The sequence below is a fragment of the Choloepus didactylus genome, chromosome 20 (genome assembly GCF_015220235.1).
Source record: "Choloepus didactylus isolate mChoDid1 chromosome 20, mChoDid1.pri, whole genome shotgun sequence".
NCBI classification, from domain to species: Eukaryota; Metazoa; Chordata; class Mammalia; order Pilosa; family Megalonychidae; genus Choloepus; species Choloepus didactylus.
In genome coordinates, this window is record NC_051326.1 from 24,149,285 (window position 1) to 24,172,640 (window position 23,356).

Here is a 23,356-nt window from a genome sequence, read left to right on the forward strand (position 1 = left end):
CCTGTTTATGTATCTTAACTGCTGTCTCTTTCTCACTGTGGAGAATTTGAAGTTGTGACAGCCACTTTTCCTAAGAGTATGGTGTTCAAATACAAGACCACCCAAGTTTTCTTCCTAGTACTTGAAAGTATGAAAGTCTTCATTATTCCATTCTGGACATTTGTGAGTTATCCTTTTAGATGCAATTTAGGGACCCCCTGTGAGCTTAGTGCCTGTTAACTAATTTGTAGAAGTCATGGAATGAATTTTATTGTCTTAAATATTTTTAAATTCAACCACAGAAATAGAAAAACTCTAGATCTTTCTTCCAAGTTAATGTTTGCTCAATCTGTTAGGCTGAAGGTAATGGAGTCTTTGTAATGGTTCGAAATGAAGAGTGTTGGACAAACCTGGACAGGCAGCTGACCTTGGGCAGGCAATCTAGTTTTCTTTCTCCGGTTTACTCATGGGATAAAAAGACCTTCCTCCGAGAGTAGGTATGAGGATTAAGTGTGATGCTGTGGGTTCAATGGCTAGCATCATGCCCATTTAGAATGCATTCAGTATTCATAAATGCCAGCTTCTTTGCCTTGTACAAAACTGCCCTAGGTGATGTGACTGGGTCCCTAGAAGTCACTGGGCTTTCAGGGTGACTGTATTACCTCTCTGTGCCTTAGTTGCTTCATTTGTAAAATAAGGTGTTTGGGTTTTGTCCATAGTTTCCAGGTTTTCAGTTCATGCCCAGGCAGATCCTTGGTGTCTGGCCCCTAACCCCATCCCCTCACCAGTCTCCATCCTGACCAGAACTGCTTGCTCTGTTTTTCTGTTTTTTCTGCTTTGTTTTTTTTTGTTTTTTCTCTCAGGCTTCTTTATGAGATTTCTATTGAGCAAAAAGTTCCATGGAAGGAAAGAAATCAGAAGAGCGCTATGGGTATGATCTCTAAGGATGCTTTCAATCTCTAAATGCTGGGAATATTCTTAGTCTTTTTTTTTTTTTTTTTTTTTGTCATCTCACATCTCTTAAATTTTGACTTTTACATTGTATTTATTGGTTTTGAAAAAGAAGCATATACTTAGTAGTGAAAACAGTGAATGTTCAGATTTAAATCCAAGAAAACTGCCTCTATTGTAGCAGCATTCTCAAAGGATTGCTCTCAGTGAACTAAGTGAGAGGAAGAAGGCCCCAGTCTGAAAAAAGTTGAACTTTTTATAAATGAAAAACCCAAGTGAATTCTCAGAAATACTTGGTTTGAGTTATATTTGGAGTATGTAGTTTAAATAGGAACTTATGGGTGGTATTTACGTAGAGCCAAACAAAAAAAAAAAAGAGCATCAACCGTTGCCTAGAGTAGGTGAGCTATCTCCAAGAGAAGGTCACGGAAACCTGGTAGCAACAGTATCTATGGAGGGAAGGGGCTTGGATGCTTGTCCTGGCATAAGCAGAAGAGTCTTAAGAGAAAGAAAGGCTAAGTTAGCAGGCTTTTGAAGAGAGAAGCTTTTAAAGATTCTGGCTTAAAATACGGAATATTGCTGCTTTTTTCAGTAAGATAAATCAAGCTGAGTTATGTGTGGGATAAAAGGTTCATGGTATGTTTCTGCTTCTGCTTTCCCCGGGAAGGTCTATAAGCATGCTCTTGCTCTTAATCACGTGCTCATCATGGGCAGAAAACTGATGATGCGCTCCATGTGGTTCAGACCTTGAATGAAAAACGGTGATGGTAATGAGACTTAACACTTTGAAGTAGCTGAAGATCCACAAATCATGTTCACATTTTTTTTTAAACTGTATCAGGAAGAAGTCTGAACGTTTTGACAGAACAGATGCTGCTTAAAGAGTACAAACAGATTTTTAAGCAGAAAAAAAGAAAAATGTTTGAGTGGGGGTGGTAGTAACCGTTAAGAGTACTGTAATGGAATATTAATGATTCTCGGATAAAATCTATTTTTAATTTGATCATGAAGTGCTACAGAATTTCATGTTCGGATGCATCTACAGAATTTAGAATGCTTGTATGTTTGGAGCATTTCAAAGTGTAATAACTCAGTCCATCAAAGTTGCTGCTCTTATCACTCAGGCATGAACATGTATTATTGATGTGAATTTAATGGATCACACTGTAAATTTAAACCCTGTTCCTTTGTATTTTTTTTTAAAAAAAGTTAGTCTGTATGTTACATTTAAGAGTTCTTAGACACTTGTGTGTACAATTTATACGTTTCCAGTCATTGCTTTCATTGATTTAGATTGGTGGACAGAATGTTGGTTTGTAAGGTTTGAGATTCTTGCCGATGACTCTGGATAACAGGGAAGGCAAGAATAAAAGCTAGGCAATGTCATGTAATAGTTTGCCTTTTCTTTAAAATCATGAAGTTCTTGGAAATATCATTCAGTCACTTTTCTTGGGTATGTATAGATGTGTAGGTGTGTGTATATATATGTGTTATGTATATGTACATTTTAATTTTAATATACATGTACATATATATACATGTGTCTACACATATGTACATATATATTCCTAGCATGAACATAATGTATTACAACATACTTTGTAATATAGCATATTTCTTACTTTAAAAACAGATACTTCCTCCTGAGAAGTTTCTTTTGTTTTTACTGGACTACAGTAGAGATCATGAGTGGGGAGTAATGGTCTAGCCAGTATCTAGCTGTGTGTGACTTGAGGCAAGTTACTCAACCTGTCTGGGTCTCAGGGTGTTGGACTGAGTGATGACTACAGTCTCCTTAAATTCTACATTAAAAGAAAAAGTCTTGGCCCTTCTTGTTCACCAGTGGTGTGTGAACCCTCCTCGCAAGTGGGTGGATTGACTAGTCCTTCCTAAGCAGTTCTTGGAAACCTCATCCTTGTGAGGTTGCCAGGAGAACTACATCTACAATTCCCAAAACCTGTGCATTCACCAGTATTATTCAACTCCATTTGTAACCACCTTGGAGCTTTTTTATTGAAGGGGAAAAGGCTATTTTTCCTCCACACACCCTCCCAACATCTTCATCTTTGCTTAGATAAATGCAACTCTACTTCTTATATCGGAAAGCAGAGATGTTTTATGTATTGAATGAGCTTTGTGTTTGTGTCTTTATACTCATTAGTGGTCTTTTTTTCTTTCTCTAGTAATCCACAGCTGTAAGCTCACTATTACGTTTTTTCTGAGGGAAGTTCCCAACTGTTCTGAATAGTGCTCGAGTACTGACTGTAGTGTTGAGCATGTAACTCTGATGTCATTAAACTTGAATACTTTTCACTTCAAAATTTAAATAACAGCCTATGCACCTGTCTTTATTCAATTCAGTTTTAGATACTTTAATTGCATGTGGATAATACCTGGTCAGTGAAGAGCTGGCTCGTAGATGGTCAGTGTTGGGTGTCCAGCACAGTCCTGTCTTTAGTTTTATGTAGTGGTGTCCACCTGTGTCTACACGGCCATTTGCTTATGGTATCCCAGAGGGGTTGGGGGATTCCTAGGAAGTGATGCACTTCTTTTGATAGGCCTGTAATCCAAGGGGAAATGAACTATGATTGTAAATATTCAATCTTTTACATGATATTTACCTGTTTGTTAAGCACAGAGAGAAAGAAACTCAAATTGAAAGGCTTTTGTAGTTGTACAGTGAAACCATCCCATAAAGGAAAATAATTTGTGTTGTGATTGTAGCAATGCTTCACTTTTGTAAAAGTCAGTTGTTTGAAAAGGATTAAAAAAGCTAAAAACAAGCAGAAAATGTTAAAATAACTCAGTTACAGAGTCTGTGTAACAAACCTCACAAATTTTACTCAGGCTCTCATTTAAGGCTCATTTGTAATAAGAACCACAATTTTTACTTCAAAAATTTTGACCACGGTCTCCTTCCCTGGTATCTCATAAGCAAATGGCCATTTAGACTCCAGTGATACCAGTATACAAACACCTGCCTAAGACTGGACTGTGTGGGGCACGTGCCACTGACCATCTCTGAGCCAGCTCCTCACTGACCAGGTGTGATATCCACATTCAATTAATTTTTCTAAAACGAATTTAGTAATTGTTACTTAAATTTCTAGGTTAAAGTTATTTTAAAGAAAAAATTGTTTTCCCAAGTGCCCACCCACGACTTAGAAGGATGATGTTGGGAGGAGTTCTGTTGGTCAGAAACATGGATGGTAGCAAGAAATGAGGCTTTCAGGGCAGATACTGGCTCTCCAAATGAAACAGCAGAAGTGTTTCAGAGGAGGGGAAGCAAATCTGTGTAGTCAGCTTCTCAGAATAGCTGTGTCATGGCAGAGCAAAGTAATGGATGCACTTAACAAGTCATCAGATGTTTACTTAGTTTGAAGGATACAGGGAGTGTGAAATAGATTTGGAAAGATTGCCAATAAAACTATTTTATAAAGATTTTGGCATTTAAAGAAATGAGCTTCAATGAGAAAATATATTTATATAGAATAATTCATTTCTCTACCCAAAACCATTCTTGAACTCCATTCCCTGTGAATGTTGGATTTTTTTGTTTGTTTGTTTTGTTTAAGGCTTTTTAGTTTTTAATTTTTTTTTAAACATTGACCCTTCCTTCAAACTTTCCATAGATAGTGTATTTATTGTTTTGTGATTGTTGCTTTCTCAGAAACACTAGGAGCCACCTTTTCCCAATACTTGAAAAGAGGATATATTTTCTGGATTATGCAGGTACATGAACCTTCATCTTGATTATATACCTCATGGTCAAATGGATGCCTCATATTCTTGTAGTTCTGCCTCTTCCGCTCGGTAGACTCTCTGTGAAGAAGAATTCTGATGCCTTTATGCTCTTTCTCAGTAAAATGAACCACCCTGTTCAGCTGGGCACTGTTGACATTTGGACCACAAAGGAAGGTCAGCATACACTCCTGGGGAAAGTCACTTTACTGTGAAGTTATGAAAGTCTAGAAGTAATCGAAAAGAAACTATTCCTTGGGATCTATAAGTTATCTTCTTTTCTTCCGTTTTTTCCTCCTTATCTCACTCCTGGAAACATAAATGCAAGGCGTATCTGTATACCCAAAATATCACCTTGAACAGTTATTTGCATTTCAGGTTGTTAGTCCTATGTTATAGACTTAGACAAAAAGACATCTTTGAAAAGGATTATGGGTGTTGAGAACACCTTAATTTTGGTTCTTTGATGGTATTATAATTGCTTATGGCTTTTATGGCCCCCTTCCCACCCCAGATTTTGAAGGGTGGAGACTTACCTTGTTGCTCACAGTATCCCTAGCACCTGTGTCATTACTGACACAAGGGTTTGTTGAAAAAATTAATTGCAGGATTATATAAAATACAGTGATGAGAATTTCTGACTATGGAAAGGCTTTAGGAGTGCCATGTGAACATCTTGTAATTGTATGCAGAATTGCATATTTTGTATGTATACATAGTTGCATACATGCCCCCTCTTAGAATTAGGAACCACTGACCTAGGACCCTCCAAAAGTGTAGGCTGCACATTATTGTTTTAATTAAAAAAAAAAAAAAAAAAAAACTTAGGAGAAAGAGGACTTTTTCCCCCCAAAGCACATTGTCAGTTCATTGAGTGCCTGCTATGTGCCAAGCTTTGTGCTGGGCTCAGGGGTCACAGCCCTTGACAAGATAGACACCGGCCATGCTGTCATGGAGCTCAGTGTGGCAGGGAGAACAGGCACTGATTGGACCTGTGATTATACAGAACTGTGGAAGTGCTTTACTCAAAATTATACACTGAATGTATTTAGATATAGAATGCATGTTTAATTTGCCATGTATGGCAAAAGTTGGAAGCTGTATGAAGATGAAATCAACATTATTCATGAATTTCTGCTTTGGGTAAGGGCTGTGCTAAATACTTTGAGGGAAGCATAGATGAATAAGCTATGAATTCTGCCCTAAAGGAATTTTTATTCTATAGTGGTTCTCAACCCCAGCTACGTATTAAAGCTTCTTGGGATGAGGGGAGAAAAAGGAGGAGGCTGACATAATTCTCACTCAAATGGGAAACTATTCAAATGGTGCAACCACTTTGGCAAAAGGCCTGGTACTTTTTAATAAAATTAGATGTTTTCCTATGAGCCAATTCTTCAAGAAAAATGAAAAAAATACAAGAATATTCATAGCAGCTTTATTTATGATAGCTCCAAACTGGGAATAACCTAAATGTCCATCAACAGTTAAAGGGATAAACTGTTATATCCATAAATAGGAATGGATTATGGAAGTACACATCATGAAAGAAAGAAACATTATGCAAGAGTATATATACTGCAGGATTTTGTGTTTATAGATTAGGCAAAACTGAGTAGTGAGAAACGTGTTAGAACAAATTGGTTTCTTCCAGGGATGAGAGGACACAGATTGACTGGGAATGGGCACATAGGAACTTTCTGGGGCAATGGTAATAAAATGTTGGGAGAAAATGTCACTTGGGGAGTTTAAAAGAACCTGACATCCTCTGCCTGTTCCATCCCACCCCCCACCCCCCCAGCAAACTGAGACCTCTAGGGGTGGTGTCCATCTGTATTTTTGAAAAGCTCCCCAGGTGACTGATGCCACTGGGATTTGAACTATCAGATAGGATAAAGTACAAGAGAGAGTATGTTAGTTTTCTATTGCTGTAATAAATTACTATAAAAGAAGCAGCTCAAAACAACATAAATTTATTATCTTGCTATCTATAGGTCAGAGGTTTGGGTTGGCTCAGCTGGGTCTAAAGCCCAGGCAGGGCTGCGTTCTGTTCCGGAGGCACAAGGATGAATCCGTGTCCGAGGTCATTCAGATGGTTGGCAGAATTCATCCCATGCTGTTGCAGGACTGAGATCACTCATACCTTGCAGGTTGTCAGCCAATGGTCATTCTCAGCTTCTAGAGGCTGCCCCCATTCCTTGACTCACGCCCCACTTTCTTCATCTCCGCGGCCAGCAGCTGCAGCAGATCAAGTCCTCATACTTGCAGTCCACACCTCCCCCTCTTACCTCATCTCTCCTCTGCCCTCCTCTTCCTCTGCATCCCTCTGACTGACACTGACTGACTCTTCTGCCTTCGCTTAGGCTTTCCAGGGCTCCTGTGGATGCACTAAGCCCACCTGGGTCGTCCAGGTTAATCTGCCCGTATTCGGGTCAGCTGATTAGTAACCTTAATTCCTTCTGCAGATCTTGTCTCAGCAGTGCCTAGGTTATTTGTTTGATTGAATCAACCAGGGGAGGGAAGCTTAGGGGTGTGGGCATTTGTAGAATTCTGCCTGCCATAGAGTTGCATGTAACAAATGTTGTGGGCTTGTAGCAGAAAGGGAAATTACTTCCAACTGGGGAGGAAAATCTTCAAGAAGGTAGTATTTATATATACTATATACAAATATATATATATATATATACTATATATATATACAGTATATATATATATATATACAGTATATATATATATATATATATATATATATATATATACTATATACAAATCTACAACCTCAATGCAAACATGAGAAAACATCAGACAAACCCTTATTCAGTGATGTTCTACAAAATAACTGACCAACACTCTTAAGTGTCAAGGTCATAAAAGACAAGGGTCTACTGAGGAACTGACATAGATTGGAGGAGACCAATGAGACATAACTAAATGCAATGGAGGATCCTGGAAGAGAGAAAGGATAGTAATGGGAAAACTGGTAGAATTCTAGTAAGGTCTATAGTTCAGTTAATATTTACCATTGGTATTTTACCAATGTTAATTTCCTGGTTTTGATCATTATACTATGGTTATATAAGACGTGAACATTAGGGGAAACTGGTTCTCTCAGCATTATATCTTTAAGTTTCATCCATATTGCTGTATATTTCAGGACCTTGTTCCTTCTTACTGCTGCATAGTATCCTATCATATGTATAAACCACATTTTTTTAATTCACTCGTCTGTTGAAGGGCACTTGGTTTCCATCTCTTGGCAATTCTGAACAATGCCACTGTGAACATGGATGTACAACTGTCTGTTCATGTCATTGCTTTCAGATCTTCTGGGTATATACCAAAAAGTGGAATTGTCAGATTGTAGCGTAATTCAATATCTAGTTTTCTGAGAAACCACCAAACTGTCTTCCACAGTGGCTATACCATTATACATTCCTACCAGCAATGAATAGGAGTTCCAATTTCTCCACATCCTCTGCAGCATTTGTTGTTTCCTGTTTGTTTAATGGCAGCCATTCTTATTGGTGAGAGATGGTCTCTCATTGTGGTTTTGATTTGCAGTTCCCTAATAGCTTGTGAAGATGAACATTTTTTCATGTGTTTTTTAGCCATGTGTATTTCTTCTTTGGAAAAATGCTTTTTCATATCTTTTGCCCATTTTATAATTGGGCTGTTTGTATTACTGTCATTGAGTTATAGGATTTCTTTATATATGCAGATACATGGTTTCCAAATGTTTTCTCCCGTTGAGTTGAATGCCTCCTCACTTTTTTGATGAGGTCTTTTGAGGCATAGAAACTTTTGATTTTGAGGCGTTCCCATTTATCTATTTTTTCTTTTGTTGCTTATGCTTTGAATATATGCTCCAAAAGCTCCTATTACTACTAGGTCTTGAAGATGATTTTCTATATTTTCTAAAATTTTTATTGTGCTGTCTCTTATATTGAGGTCTTTGATCCACTTTGAGTTAATTTTTGTATAGAGTGTGAGGTAGGGGTCCGCTTTCATTTATTGGGTTATAGATATCCAGTTCTCCCAGCCCCATTTGTTGAAGAGACTGTTCTGTCCCAGTTCAGTGGATTTGGGGGCCTTATCAAAAATCAGTTGACCATAGATCTGGGGTCTATTTCTGAATTCTCAGTTTGATTCCATTGATCACTATTTCTATCTTTGTGCCAATAACATGCTGTTTTGACCACTTTGGCTTTATAGTAGGCTTCCAAGTCTGGAAGTGTAAGTCTTCCCACTTCGTTCTTCTTTTTTTAGGATGTTTTTGGCAATTTGAGGCCTCTTTCCCTTCCAAATAAATTTGATAGCTGGCTTTTCCAAGTCTGCAAAGTAGGTTGTTAGAGTTTTGATTGGAGTTGTGTTGAATCTGTAGATCAGTTTGGGTAGAATTGACATCTTTCCAACATTTAGCCTTCCTATCCATGAACACAGAATATCTTTTCTACCTCTTTAGGTCCCCTTTGATTTCTTTTAGCAGCAATTTGTAATTTTCTGTGTAGAGGTCTTTTACATCCTTGGTTAAATGTATTCCTAGGTACCTGATTTTTTTAGTTGCTATTGTGAATGGAATTTTTTTCTTCATTGCCTCTTCAGGTCATTGATAGTATATAGGAACGTTACTGACTTATGTGCATTAATCTTGTATCCCACCACTCTGCTGGATTTATTAGCTCAAGTAGCTTTGTTGATTTCTCAGGATTTTCCAAATATCAGATCATATCATCTGCAAATAATGACAGTTTTACTTCTTCCTTTCCAATCTGGATAGCTTTTATTTCTTTGTCTTGGTGAATTTCTCTGTCTAGAGCTTCTAGCACAATGTTGAATAATAGTGGTGATAGTGGACATCCTTGTCTCATTCCCAGTCTTAGGAGGAAGGTTTTCAGCCTCTCATCATTAAGTGCTGTGCTGGCTGTGGGTTTTTCATATATGCCCTTTATCATATGGAGGAAGTTTTTATCAAAAAAGGATGCTGAATTTTGTCAGATGCTTTTTCAGCCCCTGTCGAGATGATCATTTGATTTTTTTCCCTTTCAATTTGTTAATGTGTTGTGTTATATTGATTGATTTTTCTTATATTGAACCACCCTTGCATGCCAGGAATGAACCCCGCTTGGTCATGGTGTATAATTCTTTTAATGTGCCTTTGGATTTGATTTGCAAGTATTTTGTTGAGAATTTTTGCTTCTATATTCATTAGGGAGATTGGCCTATAGTTTTCCTTTTTTGTGGTATCTTTATCTGGTTTTGGTAACAGAGTGTTATTAGCTTCATAAAGTGAGTTAGGTAATGTTCCTTTTTCTTCAATTTTTTGAAAGGGTTTGAGCAGGAATGGTGCCAATTCTTTCTGGAAAATTGGGTGAAACTCCCCTGTGAAGCCATCTGTCCCTGGGCTTTTATTTGTAGGTAGATTTTTGATGACTGATTGGATCTCTTTGCTTGTGATTGGTTTGTTGAGGTCTTCAATTTCTTCTTGGGTCAGTCTAGGTTGTTCATGTGTTTCCAGGAAATTGTCCACTTCCTCGAACTTGTCTAGCTTATTGGCATACAGTTCATAGTATCCTCTTAACAATTTTTTTTCCTTTAGGATTCATAGTAATTACCCTACTCTTGTTTCTCATTCTGTTTATTTGGGTCTTCTTTCTTTTGACTTTGTCAGTCTAGCTAAGGGTCTGTCAATCTTGTTGACCTCAAAGAACCAACTTTTTTTAAATTTATTCTCTATTTTTTTGTTCTCCAGCTCATTTATTTCTGCTTTAATCTTTATTTCTGCTTTAATCTTTATTTCTTTTCTTTTACTTGCGTTAGGGTTAGTTTGCTGATCATTTTCTAGCCTCTTCAGTTTTTCAGTTAGGTCTTTGGTTTTAGCTCTTTCTTGCTTTTTGATGCATGCATTTAGAGCTATAAATTTCCCTCTCAGCACCAGTTTCACTGCATCCCATAGGTTTTGTTGTGTTCTCATTTTCATTTGTCTCTAGATATTTACCTATTTCTCTTGCAGTTTTTTTTTTTTGACCCACTGGTTGTTTAGGAGTGTGTCGTTTAACCTCCATATATTTGTGAGAGATCTGGTTCTTTGGTGGTTGTTGATGTCTAGTTGCATTCCATTATGGTCAGAGAATGTGGTTTGGATAATTTAAATCTTTTTAAATTTGTTAAGACTTGTTTTGTTTCCCAGCATATGATCTATCCTGAAGAATGTTACATGAACTCTAGAGAAGAATGTATATCCTGGTACTTTGGGATGTAATGATCTATATATGTCTGTTAAGTCGAATTCATTTATCATATTGTTTAGGTCCTCAAATTCTTTATTGGTCCTCTGTCTAGTTGTTCTATCTATAGAAGAAAGAGGTGAAGTCTCCCACTATTGAAGAAATGTCTGTTGTTCCCTTCAGTTTAGCCAATTTTTTTGTCTCATGTACTTTGGAGCCCCTTGATTGGGTGTGTAAACAACTATGATTGTTATTTCTTCTTGGTGAATTATCCCTTTTATTAATATATAGTGTCCTTCTTTGTCTTTTATGACATCTTTGCATTTAAAGTCTATTTTGTCTGGTATTAGTATAGCTACTCCTGCTTTCTTTTGGTTGCAGCTTGCATAGAATATTTTTTTCCATCCTTTCACTTTCACTCTCTTTGTGTCGCAGGGTCTAAGATGAGTTTCTTATAAATAGCATATAGATGGGTCATACTTTTTAATCCAGTCTACCAGTCTGTATCTTTTAATTGGAGAGTTTAATCCATTCGCATTCAAAGTTATTACTATGAAGGGAGTTCTTGAACCAGCCATCTTATCCTTTGGTTTTTAGTTGTTAGATCTGTTTTTTCCCCCTCTCTTTTTTTCCTTTAAGTTACCCTTATTAATACTCTTCAATTCTGTGCCCTTCTCCAGAACACTCTCTCTTTTTTTTCTCAGCTGGTAGAGCTCCCTTTGGTATTTCTTGCAGAGCAGGTCTCTTGTTAACAACTTCTCTCAGCATTTTTCTGTGAAAATTTTAAACTCTCCCTCAATTTTGAAGGAGAGCTTTGCTGGATAAAGAATTCTTGGCTGGCAGTTTTTCTGTTTTAGAAGCATACCACTGCCTTCTCACCTCCATGGTGCCTGCTAAGTAGTCTGTGCTTAGTGTTATATTGTTTCCCCTGTATGTGATGAATTGCTTCTCTCTTGCCGCTTTCAGAACTTTCTCCTTCTCTTCAGCATTTGACAAACTGATCAGTATATGTCTCAGAGTGGGTTTGTTTGGATTTATTGTATTTGGAGTTCGTTGGACATCTTTGATTTGCATATTTATGTCATTCAGAAGGGTTGGGAAGTTTTCTCCAACTATGTCTTGAAATCCCTTCCTAGCACTTTAGTCTTCTCTTCTTCAGGGACACCAATGACCCCACCCTCCTTTTTTTTTTTATTAGAGCAGTTATAGGTTTGCAGAAATGTCATCCAGGAAGAACAGATTTCCTGTTTACCCCCCCACACACACACACAGTTATTTTTAACATTTTGCATTGGTGTAGTATCACTATTATAATTCATGAAACAATATTATAATTATGCTATTAACTTCAGCACACTGTTTACATAGTGTTGTACAGTTTGGTAGGCTTGCTTGTGTGTGTGTAGTAATTTATATACAACCTGAAATGCACCCCTCCCCCACCCCACCCCCCTTTTGGAATATACGGTTCATTGGTGTTAATTGCATAGGCAAAGTTTTGCCTCCATCCCCATCATCCAATGCCAAAACTTTTCCATCATGCCAAACAGAATCTCCATACCAATTAAATATTAGCTCCCCATGGCCTCCCCTCCACTTGGAACCTCCTAACTTGTATCATAGTTTCTGACTTTATGGTTATTCTGCTTATTTTCTTACAAGTGAAATCATACAGTATTTGTCCTTTTTTGTCTGGCTTATTTCAGTCAACATGTTATTGAACAAATTATTCTTATTCTTTATTCATCAGTTTCTACATCTGTAAGTTGAGAGTAATAATAGTATCTACTTATGAGCTGGCTGTGAGGATTAATGTGAAAATCCAAGCAAAGTGCTCAAGATAATACTTGGCACATATTAAATACTTGATAAAATATTAGTGCTCTATTTTTAAGGAGTCAAGTAGGAAAAAAATTAAATATCTAATGATGTCATTTCTGTTTAAAAAACTCATGCATTAATTTTGAATTTTAGATGCTAATATTTTAATGATGAGTGGGGAAGGGTAAACAAATCAGGGAACTCCCATTTTTTAAGTTATACAGTTAAAATATATTTCCCATCAAGTATACATTTAGAAAAGTGTGCATCACAGCTTTTAAAATAAACCTGCTATCAGTAATTATTAAATAAAAATTAAGTAACTGAAAGGTGTATCTTTGAGTCTAAAGGAATTCTAGTCATCTAGAAAAGTCTCCAAGGTCATTTGAGTTGTTTCTGTCTTAGTGGAAAGTACGAGAGGCCTGAGTCTGTTCTCTGCCATGTAAATATGGTTGGTGCCCACGATTCCCTGAAACATGGTTTTTAACTTGGAAACTGAGAAACTTAATGTGTACAGCATGGCTGTAGCATATAATTCCAGACTGTGAAAGGTTATTGTGAGGATGGGTGTGACTAACTCTTTGTCTTCACAGAAAATAAACCAAAATGCCTAAATAGTAGAGTTTAGCCAGAAATAAGTAATTCTGGTAATTTTCATTAGAATGATTAAACTTTGGAGTAGAGCACCAAAATAATGATGTAATCACCAAGACTGTAGTTAAAAATAGGATAGATAGCCATTGCTTTTTGCTCACTAGATGGTGTTAGCCCACCTAAGTTATTGTAGGAGCCAGAATACCTAAGTATCTCTAATAAAAGCTATCTATAGTTACATACACTATAGATAGAATATACGTGGAAAATATATATGTAAATATTCAGTGCATATTTTCAGAGAAAATCTTAGATTCATATTTTGGATATGAATTTTATATATATATATAATATTTGCTTTTTCTAATTTTGTTTCTCCTTCATGCTTTCTTTAATTCCTGTGAAATTTTGACCACTCTAATTTAAGTGTATACAGGTCTATGTAACAAATTGAAGACCCTTCATTTGTGGTTTGGGGCTGCACTGGTTTTATAAGTGCAGAAATAAGAAGAGACGTCAAAAAGATGTGTATTGCAGGGAAATAGACCATTCCAAAAAAGTTAGAATGAAAGGTAAAATGTTCTTCTGTTCTCTCACATTAGTGATTCCTTTTTATATCCTCCCTATAATAGTCTTTTCAAATTTGAATCACCAAAGCTTTCGAAGGAAAAAAGTGCAAATGTTTAAAGCATTATTTTCCTCATTTGACACTGAGTAATGTTGTTACATTTATTTCCATCCTGGTTTCCTTTAACACTTTTGTTTAAATATACAATACTGGTTGTGTTTTAAAATCATAGATCTTATTCTAAGTTCTCCTTTTTCCTTTAGGCTCTCTCTGCTTCTTTCATTTGCAGCAGTCACTCTTTCACCTGATGGAAACCAAAAGGCAGAACATTTTTCTTTTATGATAAAATTAGATGCAGTGTATTGAAGCCCAGATTGTTGTATTACAGTCTCTGGAAATCTGAAAGTAGATGGAAGAAGACATCCTAAAGTGCATTGTGCCACTGATACTGGTACATAATCTTACCACAAGATTGTGTTTTAGAATATTGCATGTCATAGTTCGTAGAGTATGTAGCTAACACCAATATGTAAGAGTAGAGTCTGTAGATGAGTAGCACAGCTGCGGTGTGTGTGTGGAATTTTCCATTTATTTCCCCAATACTTTGGTTTCTTAAATTACAGGATCTTAATGTCAGATAAAGTTGGCTAGCTCTAATGAGTGCTGCTTATATGACACCCTGCTATATATGTCATTTGAGAATATGATAGTAACAAGCTGAACATCATCTTAGTTAAAATTCTAACTCTCCAACTTACTGACTTTGGCTGAAATTATGCTTAAAAATAATGTCACCTCCTTCAAGGAGTTGTCGTAAGGATTAAATGATATTATATATGTCAAACTGTTTAGCATACCTTCTGGCTCATAACAAATCCCTATAAGTGACTGCCCCCACCCCAACCTAGGTCTAATCTATCTCTTGCTCAGTATTTTGTTTAATAGGGTTTACAAAAAACAGCCAGCAGAAAACATTATTTAGGCCCACTTTTTTTTTTTTTTTTTTTTTTTTTTAATCATCATTTTATTGAGATATATTCACATACCACGCAGTCATACAAAACAAATTGTACTTTCGATTGTTTACAGTACCATTACATAGTTGTACATTCATCACCTAAATCAATCCCTGACACCTTCATTATAGGCCCACTTTTATATTTGGATTCTTTCAGTCCTTCCTTCATTGTTGGTTGTGTGCAGGACATCTGTTTGGAGGATAAGACAAACCCTCTGTTTTCAGGGAGGCACCCATGTTAGTTCAGAGTCATTCAGAATGCCAGAAGATCCTGGGTAGCCCTGAGGAGGAAGTGCTCCACCTTGCAAAAGTCAGAAGATATGGGTAGGTTAACACTGACTTCACAGAGGAGGGGTGATGTTAAGACGGGAGGAGTGGGAGACAGAGTGGCAGGGATAGAGGGAGGAAGTCCATTTGGATTGGGGTGAGAGAGAATTTCTGGATGGCTTCTGGGATTTTGGCTGGGGTGGCTGGTGTGTGCCATTTCACTGAGTTAGGGATACAGGAGCAGGAGCAATTTTATTAGAGCTGTGGGCCATCTTAAAAGATTAGTCTGCCCCTAAATATTTAGATGAAGAAACTGAGGAACTATCGAGCATAAGCTCCAAGAGGAGTTGAGACTTATTCAAGGTCACTTTTAAACTCTGCTTGCTTTAATATGAGTGTAGTAATTTGACTGCTTAAAAGAGGCCCTAGAGAATGGGACTGAAAGTATGATGTATTCTGCTTGAGAATTTTACACAAGCAACACCAAACCATTTCTGTCTTTGTAGCAAGAGAAGGTTGCACCAGCTGTCAGAAGCGAGACAGGAGTAGTGAAGCAGAAAAACGAGAGTAGAGCTGAGGTCAGATTCTGGGGAGAGAGAGTGAGCTGTTGCCCAAACCTAGGATGAGTAAAAGCATTGCGGGGGGTGATCCAGGATGAGTTAACCCAGCAGGAGCTGTCAACATGGAGCCAGGGTAAGAGTACAGTTCTGTGGGCCAGTCTGAGATCAAAGCTAAGAGCAGAAGACAGACAAGCAAGCCATGATGTTTGGTTATGGAGTTGGTCCAGAGCAGTTCCGCGGACAGCAGCTGTTGAGGTGGGACCTGGGACTTCTTGCTCCAGGCTGGCCTCCCTCCGCTTCTTTTCAGTAACTTTTGGCTGACATCTAATATCTTACAGTTTGTTTCTATGAGCTTGTTCATGAACAAGAAAATCTCCAAGTAGTTTTTGATACCAGATTAAATGTTATATTATCGGTGATCTCTTGAAATTTCTTTTGGAAAGAACTTATGTTGTAAAAAGGGCTAATGTTAACTTTATCTGTTGTCTTACATTCTTCAAAAAAATAGGTTACGTGTTTTTGCTATTGAAAAGAGAATAAATTAGTCTCGTGACCATATTTAATAGTGAAAGATAGTGTATTTATCAAATGGACTTTTCATCTATAGACTGCTGAACACATAAAAAATGGAAGTTTAAAAATTAGATTTCAAAGTACATAACCCTCTTATTTCTAGTCCAGTAATAAAACACAGATGTTTTAGGACACTTTATGGTTCACTGTAGAGTTCAAATAAATGCACTGTATTTACATTTGATGTTTTCTGGGTTTGTCCGGCCCTTTGTTCCTTTAAATACTCATGGTATTTCAACAGCGAACCTAAAACTAATAATTAAACACAGGAACACCCATTTTTCCTTATATATCCTAGTCTTCTTTCTTCCACAAAGATTTGTTTATTCCCTAAAGTCATTTCTGCTGGGAGAATTTCAAAGTCTCCTTGTTACTCATTATGACTGAGAATCGCTTTAGTCTAAATGAATTTTTCAATTGCTTAAATATTGTTTGTCTTAAAGATATTTAATGCTTAATTTTAGGAAAAAAAAACAACTAAAACTTATCACAGAATCCTTTTTCAGGGGGACTGGAGGGTAGGAGTTCCTGTTTCTGAGTATAGCTTAATTTTGTCTGCCTTTTTAGCAATCCAAGACCAACAATAACATTTTTGCAAAATGATCAGTCCAGTGAAAGTGTTAATCAGCCCTTCAGCCTCTCTGATGTTTGTAGCTCTGATGGGACCATTGCCCTTATGGCTAATGCCAGTTTGGCATTCAAACCTACTCATAGTTTAAGCTATGATAAAATTCATGTTTCTGATAATAATTATTTAAAATTTAATGCTCAGTGTGTATGGTAGACCTCCTTTGTAATGTGGTTATGATGCCTATTTGAATATATCATCTGGTAGATTATGTCCCCAGAAAAAGAAATTAGGTAAAAACATAATAAACCAGCCCTGTTAATTTTGGCAATGTGGATGTTATCTAATCATACAACGTTAGTGTCAGAAGTGACCTTTGAGATAATCCTGATGGACCCTAAATTTTTACACATGGGAAAGGGAGTTTCAGGGAGAGGCAATTACTTGTTCAAGATCCTGGTTGGTGTGGATAGTGGGAGAATTACAAGGAGTAAAGCTAATTCTCCTCCTAGCTACTACCATGTTTTTTCTCCTGCCACTATGCCTGTGATTTGAAATGACATGCAAAACTGGTTACCAGGAAGTAGTGATAGTAGTTTGTCATCCAGATGCTGAGGTAAGGAATTAGCATTCATTCTCCTGGGTTTGCTGTCTTTCACTGTGACCCTCTTTCCAGGATTTGGGTTTTCTGATTTTCTACTCTCCAACACAATCTCACACTGATTAAGACTCTTAGAATGAAAGATAGCTTTTAATTTTTCTCACCTGTACGTAGTGAATAATTTACAGGTCATTTCTCTTGGTAGTAAGTTGAGTAGAAGGAGGCTGTATCTGCAACGTGTGTGGTAAGTATTTATACAAGGAGCACTTGCTTAAACAACAGGAAACCAAGATTCAGTAGTTCGAAAATCAAACGTAAAATTGAACCCCATGGTACAAGATTAATTTTGTATGTCTTTTCTAGTAAGTCAATGGTATTATGACTAGAAAGTTAGAAATGGGGTAATGGCCTGAAGAACAATTTGTAAGTGGAAAAAAAATTAAAAGTATGTATTTTTCCCCAAAGCTCTATCTGCAAAACTAACTTACATTATTATGCGTATCACAAAGCCATAGGTTTTTTTTTTTTTTTTAATTCAGTTTTATTGAAATACATTCACACACCATACAATCATCCATGATATACAATCCACAAAGCCATAGGTTTTTGAGTATTGTAATGTATTGAAAATAGCAGCTTGGGAAACCTGGGTTCCAGTTAGAGTTCCATCATTCATTAACAGTGGTCTCTAATGTCCTCAGTTGTAAACTACATGCGTTGGATTAGATCAGTGTTTCTCAACCTTGGGTATATGTTAATATCACTTGGGAGAATTAACAACAACAAAACAAAATAAAAACAGTACCCAGACTCTACCCCAAGAATGTTCTGATTTTAACTGATCTGGGATAATTGGTATTTTTTTAAAAGCTCTCCAGGTGATTCAAATGAACACCCAGTTCACCAGACCAGATAATCTTAAAAACTGTTTCAAGTGCTAACATCTGCAATTCTGTGATTTTTTTTTCATGTCATCCATTCCACCCGTTCACTCAGCATAACCATCCCTCATTTCAAAAATAGCTTCTTTATTTTATGCTAATGTTCATGTTAAAAAATGGTCATTACCATTGGAAACTCACCTTTTAAAAAAATTTTTTTTTTCTAATAACCAGATTTGCCTTTGGGGAAACATAAGTCTAATTCCTTATTTATATTTGCTGACCTTTCTGATATTTGAATATCGCTGTTATGAATCAGTACAGTTCTCTCTCCTTTTAAGGCAGAACACTGAATTTTTTAATCTCTTGTTCGTGTGACATTGTTTCCATATCAAAGTATCTTGTTTGTCCTGCCCTGGACATAATCTAGATTGTCATTGTCTCTTTAAAGTATGTTTCTTAGAATTGAACACTGGACTACAGATACGTCTACAGATAAACACAATTCTTACATACCAGGCAGGGTCCTAGTGTTTACAGTAACACCTTTGATTGTTACAATAACCCTGAGAGGTATTATATTCATTTTATAGATAAAAAGGAGAAAGGAACTGAGGAGCAGAGCAGGTATCTTGCCTCTGACTTCACAGGAAGTGGAAGAGCTAGAGTGTGAGTAAAGGGTGTCTTACTGCAGATTTTGTTATCCTTGAGCCTTGAAGTCGAGGTCTTCATATCTGTAAAATAAGGGTATTAATTTCTCAGGACTTAGACTCATGGGAGTTTGGAGTTGGCAATGTAAACAATAGTATATTTATACCAATAAATGTAATATAGTGGATTCAAATTAAAACATAATTTCAGAGGTGTGTGGCAGGCCACAATGTTACAGGCTAACGGCTGTGCGGATGAGGAAGGAGGAGCCAGCCAGAATTGTCCTGAGTTGGTCGCCACTGAAACGAAGCGTGCCGAAGAGGAAGAAAAGCCTAGCCTTGGCGCCAAGATCCCAGACAGTTACCACTGGATATTTAGGTGCTGGGAAGACAACACTTCCAAACTACATTCTGACAGGGCCAACATGATAAAAGAGTAGCTGTTATCTTGAGTGAATTTGGGGAAGGGACAATGGCCTTAGAGCTATTGAGAATTTGATACTGAAGAAGGGGGAGATTGATTACTACTGTTAGAAACCACTGGATTAGCAGATCCTGGTACTGTGGCTTCTGTGTTTTGGGTTGATGCTAAATTAGGGAGTGATATTTATCAGAAGACAAAGCTGATGGCATTATCAACGAAGCTACTAGGCAGGTTTGCTTTGGCACATCTCATCATCATCAATAAAACAGACTTGGTTCCAGAAGAGGATTTACACAAATGAAGAACAACCATTAGATAAATAAATGGATTTGGAAAAATTTTGGAAACAGAAAGGTCAAGAGTTGATCTCACTAATGTATTGGATCTTCATGCTTTTGACAGTCTCTCTGGAGTAAGTCTGCAGAAAAAACTTCAGCATGTGCCGGCAACACAACCTCATCTTGATCAGAATATTGTTACAATCACATTGAAAGAACCAGGAACTGGGAAGGAAGAAAGTTTAAATGTATTTATTCAGAATCTCCTGTGGGAAAAGAATGTGAGAAACAAGGACGATTACTGCTTGAAGGTCATATGACTAAAGGGGCTGGTGTCAATTAAAGACAAGCCACAACAAGTGCTTGTCCGAGGTGTCCATGAGCTTTATGATCTGGAGGAGACTCACTGAGCTGGAAAGATGACACTGAAAGGACAAATAGGTTAGTCCTTATTGGCAGGAATTTAGATGAAGATACCCTTACACAACTATTTGTTGCTACTGTGGCAGAAACAGAAAAGCAGGGAACAGCACATTTCAAAGAAGATCAAGTTCATCTACAACAGAAGCGTTTCTTATCAAAAGGACTGAATGATTAAAAAAAAAAAAGAGAATAAGTGTCCTACTGGGTGTAGTTCAAGCATCTGTTCTTTTGGATTACTTCTGTTATGAATGCCAATGTCGTATTTTAGGTATTTATTTTTATAGAGTACATAAAATACAATAAACTAGTGCTATAAAACATTTGACATTCATATAGTGAAATACAACATCCTCTGAATGTATTTCTTTTTGGAGACAGGTGTTTCACAGAAATTATTTTCCAGAATTGGCTTTGGAGTGCATATATGCTGAATATCTTACCTATGAAAGTTACTTATAATAACGATGATAAAACTTACTTCAAGATTGTCCTTTTTCTTTAGAACTTTGGCTGATTACATAAATATAATGGTTATATTATTTAAAAATTTAAAAAAACAAAAAGAACCAAAAACAACAGCAAAAAAATTTCAGCCCTCGAGGCCTATTTCTAAAATAATAAAAACGCAAAGTTTAAAAAATTACCGTATTCTAAATCATAAATACCATTGCTTAAATTTGCATGTGAAGCTAATCTTTTTCTTTTATAGTTAAAAAAAAACAAAATGAAAGAAGGAATTTAAATTCTATTCATTTAACATCAGAAAGTCTGGAGAGAGTCTAGAGCGAACTTTTAAATATATCGTAGAGTCCTAGAACTCTAGAGTTTCAGGCAACCTTGTGAGTCATGAAATCCATTGTTCTCAGTTTGCAAGTATAAACTTTGGCAATTTATTGAAGTTATATGGAGAGTATGAGACTGATGCTTAAACTTGAATAGGGGTAGAGGAGAAATGCTTCAATTTATAATTACATGCTGTTTTAAGAAACCCCAAGTATTTCGGAAGCTACTTTCCATAAAGACTAATTATTTTTATTTATTTTAAAGCTAATTTTCAATAAATTCTACTAGACAGTCTTTGTTCAATTTGCCAAATGAATTTCCTGAAAACATTTTATTCAGATGCATGTTTCTTTAATTGACTTAAACGGGAGGTTTCTGACTATATCACTGAAAAATCATTTAAAGAACCCTCTTTGATATAATCAATCTTTTGTGTTCTCAGTTTCACCTGCCTAAGAAATTGTACTGACTCTAGCTTTTTATGAATATTTTTTCTTTATCCTTGTTTTCCTTCATTCTGAAAGCTCAAGCCTTCTGCGTAAGGCTTATGCACTCAAAGTTGCTGATAAAACCATACTAAAGAAGGATAGAAACATCTCAGAGAAAAACTGACCTTGTAGAACCTATCCTCCATCTGAGTACTTAGCATCAGATGTGTTTTATATGACTGATAACAGAATAAAAATATAAAGGTTTCAAATAAAGCTTTTCTCTTCACTGTGAATCTTAGCCTAGAGGGTAGTGTGTCTGCTTGTGTTCATTTGCAGCCCGTTTGCCAGTTGAATGTATTTTTCTGAGCTAGCATTGTGAGAGCCTCAGCCGTCAATTCTGATTGTGTGTGGTAACGCTTGGGTGGCACGTATGCTGGTATTGTTGGTTTAGGGTTATAAAGAAGAGCTCGGTCTTCGGTGTGAAAATCTGATTGTCCCTGTAATAGCAGAGCATTCCAGAATTTTAGGTTTTCTTCTCAGATGTGGACTGTAGGACAGAAAGTTTCTGTAATGACACTGCTGTTCTTAGGAATCTTTTGATTTCAGCTTTGGAAAGAGTGATTTAGCATCTTACAAGTCATCAGAATGAGAAGTTGGGATCGTCCTTTCTTTTGGTTGGTGTTCATATTTATAGTCATAGATTCATAGACTGTTAAATCTGGAGAGGAGACCTTGAAGGTATTCTAGCCCAGTCACCTCAGTTTATATATGACATAGCTGGCGCTATAGGTTTGTTTGTTTCTTTTATGTCTCCCCTTAACCTGTTAAGCTCATGGGGGCAGGGACTTTATTTTCCACATTTATGGTTATATTCCCAGGGCTCTGGAAGGGGTTCAGTTATGTTTGATGAGCAAGTGAATGAAATTGGCTATTGAAACCTCATCTTTTGAGTACAAATTTTGTGCCTTTTCTTTGATAACAAGATTTATTTGGGGGCCTTAGTCCGTATAAAGATCAGAAGCTTATACAGTTTACATTTATTGGGTACTTTTTTTTTTTTTTTTTTTTTTTTTAAGAACATACCTGCTTATTTCATTGAACCCTTAGAGTACAACTCTTTGAAGATATTTTTATCCCTATTTCTATAGATAAGGAATTTGGGCTTTGAAAGACTAAGTAATTTACCAGGGGTTAGATCCAGGAGTCAAATCCTTTTTTTTCTTCCCCTATCTCCCAGTTAGTGATCTTTCTACTTTTGCCTTTTACATGGGGATCAGTATTTGTCGATATGAAGAATTATTCAAACTCATAACTGTAACTGAAATGTAGCCTCGCACCTGATATGTTGCAGATCTTAATACCTGCAAAGTTGGTCTAAAAAGTCCTGGCCTAGCCCAGAGGGTCTGTATTTAAAAGGCAGCGAAGGAAACATGGCTGCCCAAGTTCCTTTCATCTGTTGCTATCAGTCTTCGCCTCTTGCATACTCTAATGTGAAGGCCTTTCCTGCTCCCATGTCTTTTTTTCATTTTCCAATAATTGGACTTGAATTTCCTTATTTTGGTCTTAAATGATTTGCAGGCTTCAAAGCTTTTGTACTAAATTGCAGATACCCCTGGGATGGAATGATATTTTAACCTTAGTTGACAATTTAATATCTATAGCTGGGAGAAAGATATTACCCATTTGTTTGCTTTTGTTAAGGAGAATGGGGAGGAATTATGAGAAACCAGAGAGCAAATAGAAGCCATAGCGCGTTTGTCTATATTCTATGAAAGTAATAAGCCTCTTCTTATCCACTGAAATTTTGTCCAGGTTCCGTTGAGCTAGTTTCTTGGGATTCAGAATAATCTCATCATATCTACACTTCATAAAATAAACCCGTCTGCCACCCATTTTTTGGCAAAGGTTATGTATTAGAAATACCACCATTTTCTGTTTCCCAAGTTGAGGATTTCTAGAAGGGGATGGCAGTCTGCAGCATGGCACTTAGATACTGGAAAGAGGCTGTTGGCTTTCCACTGGGT

General features: G+C 36.7%; 1 protein-coding gene and 1 pseudogene across 6 annotated transcripts in view; both read left to right on the forward strand.

The window, feature by feature from the left end:
- Nucleotides 1-23,356, forward strand: part of PSD3 (pleckstrin and Sec7 domain containing 3) — a 514,520-nt gene that overhangs the window by 305,318 nt on the left and 185,846 nt on the right. The gene's annotated exons all lie outside the window — the stretch shown is intronic.
- Nucleotides 18,926-20,293, forward strand: LOC119516955 (annotated as a pseudogene).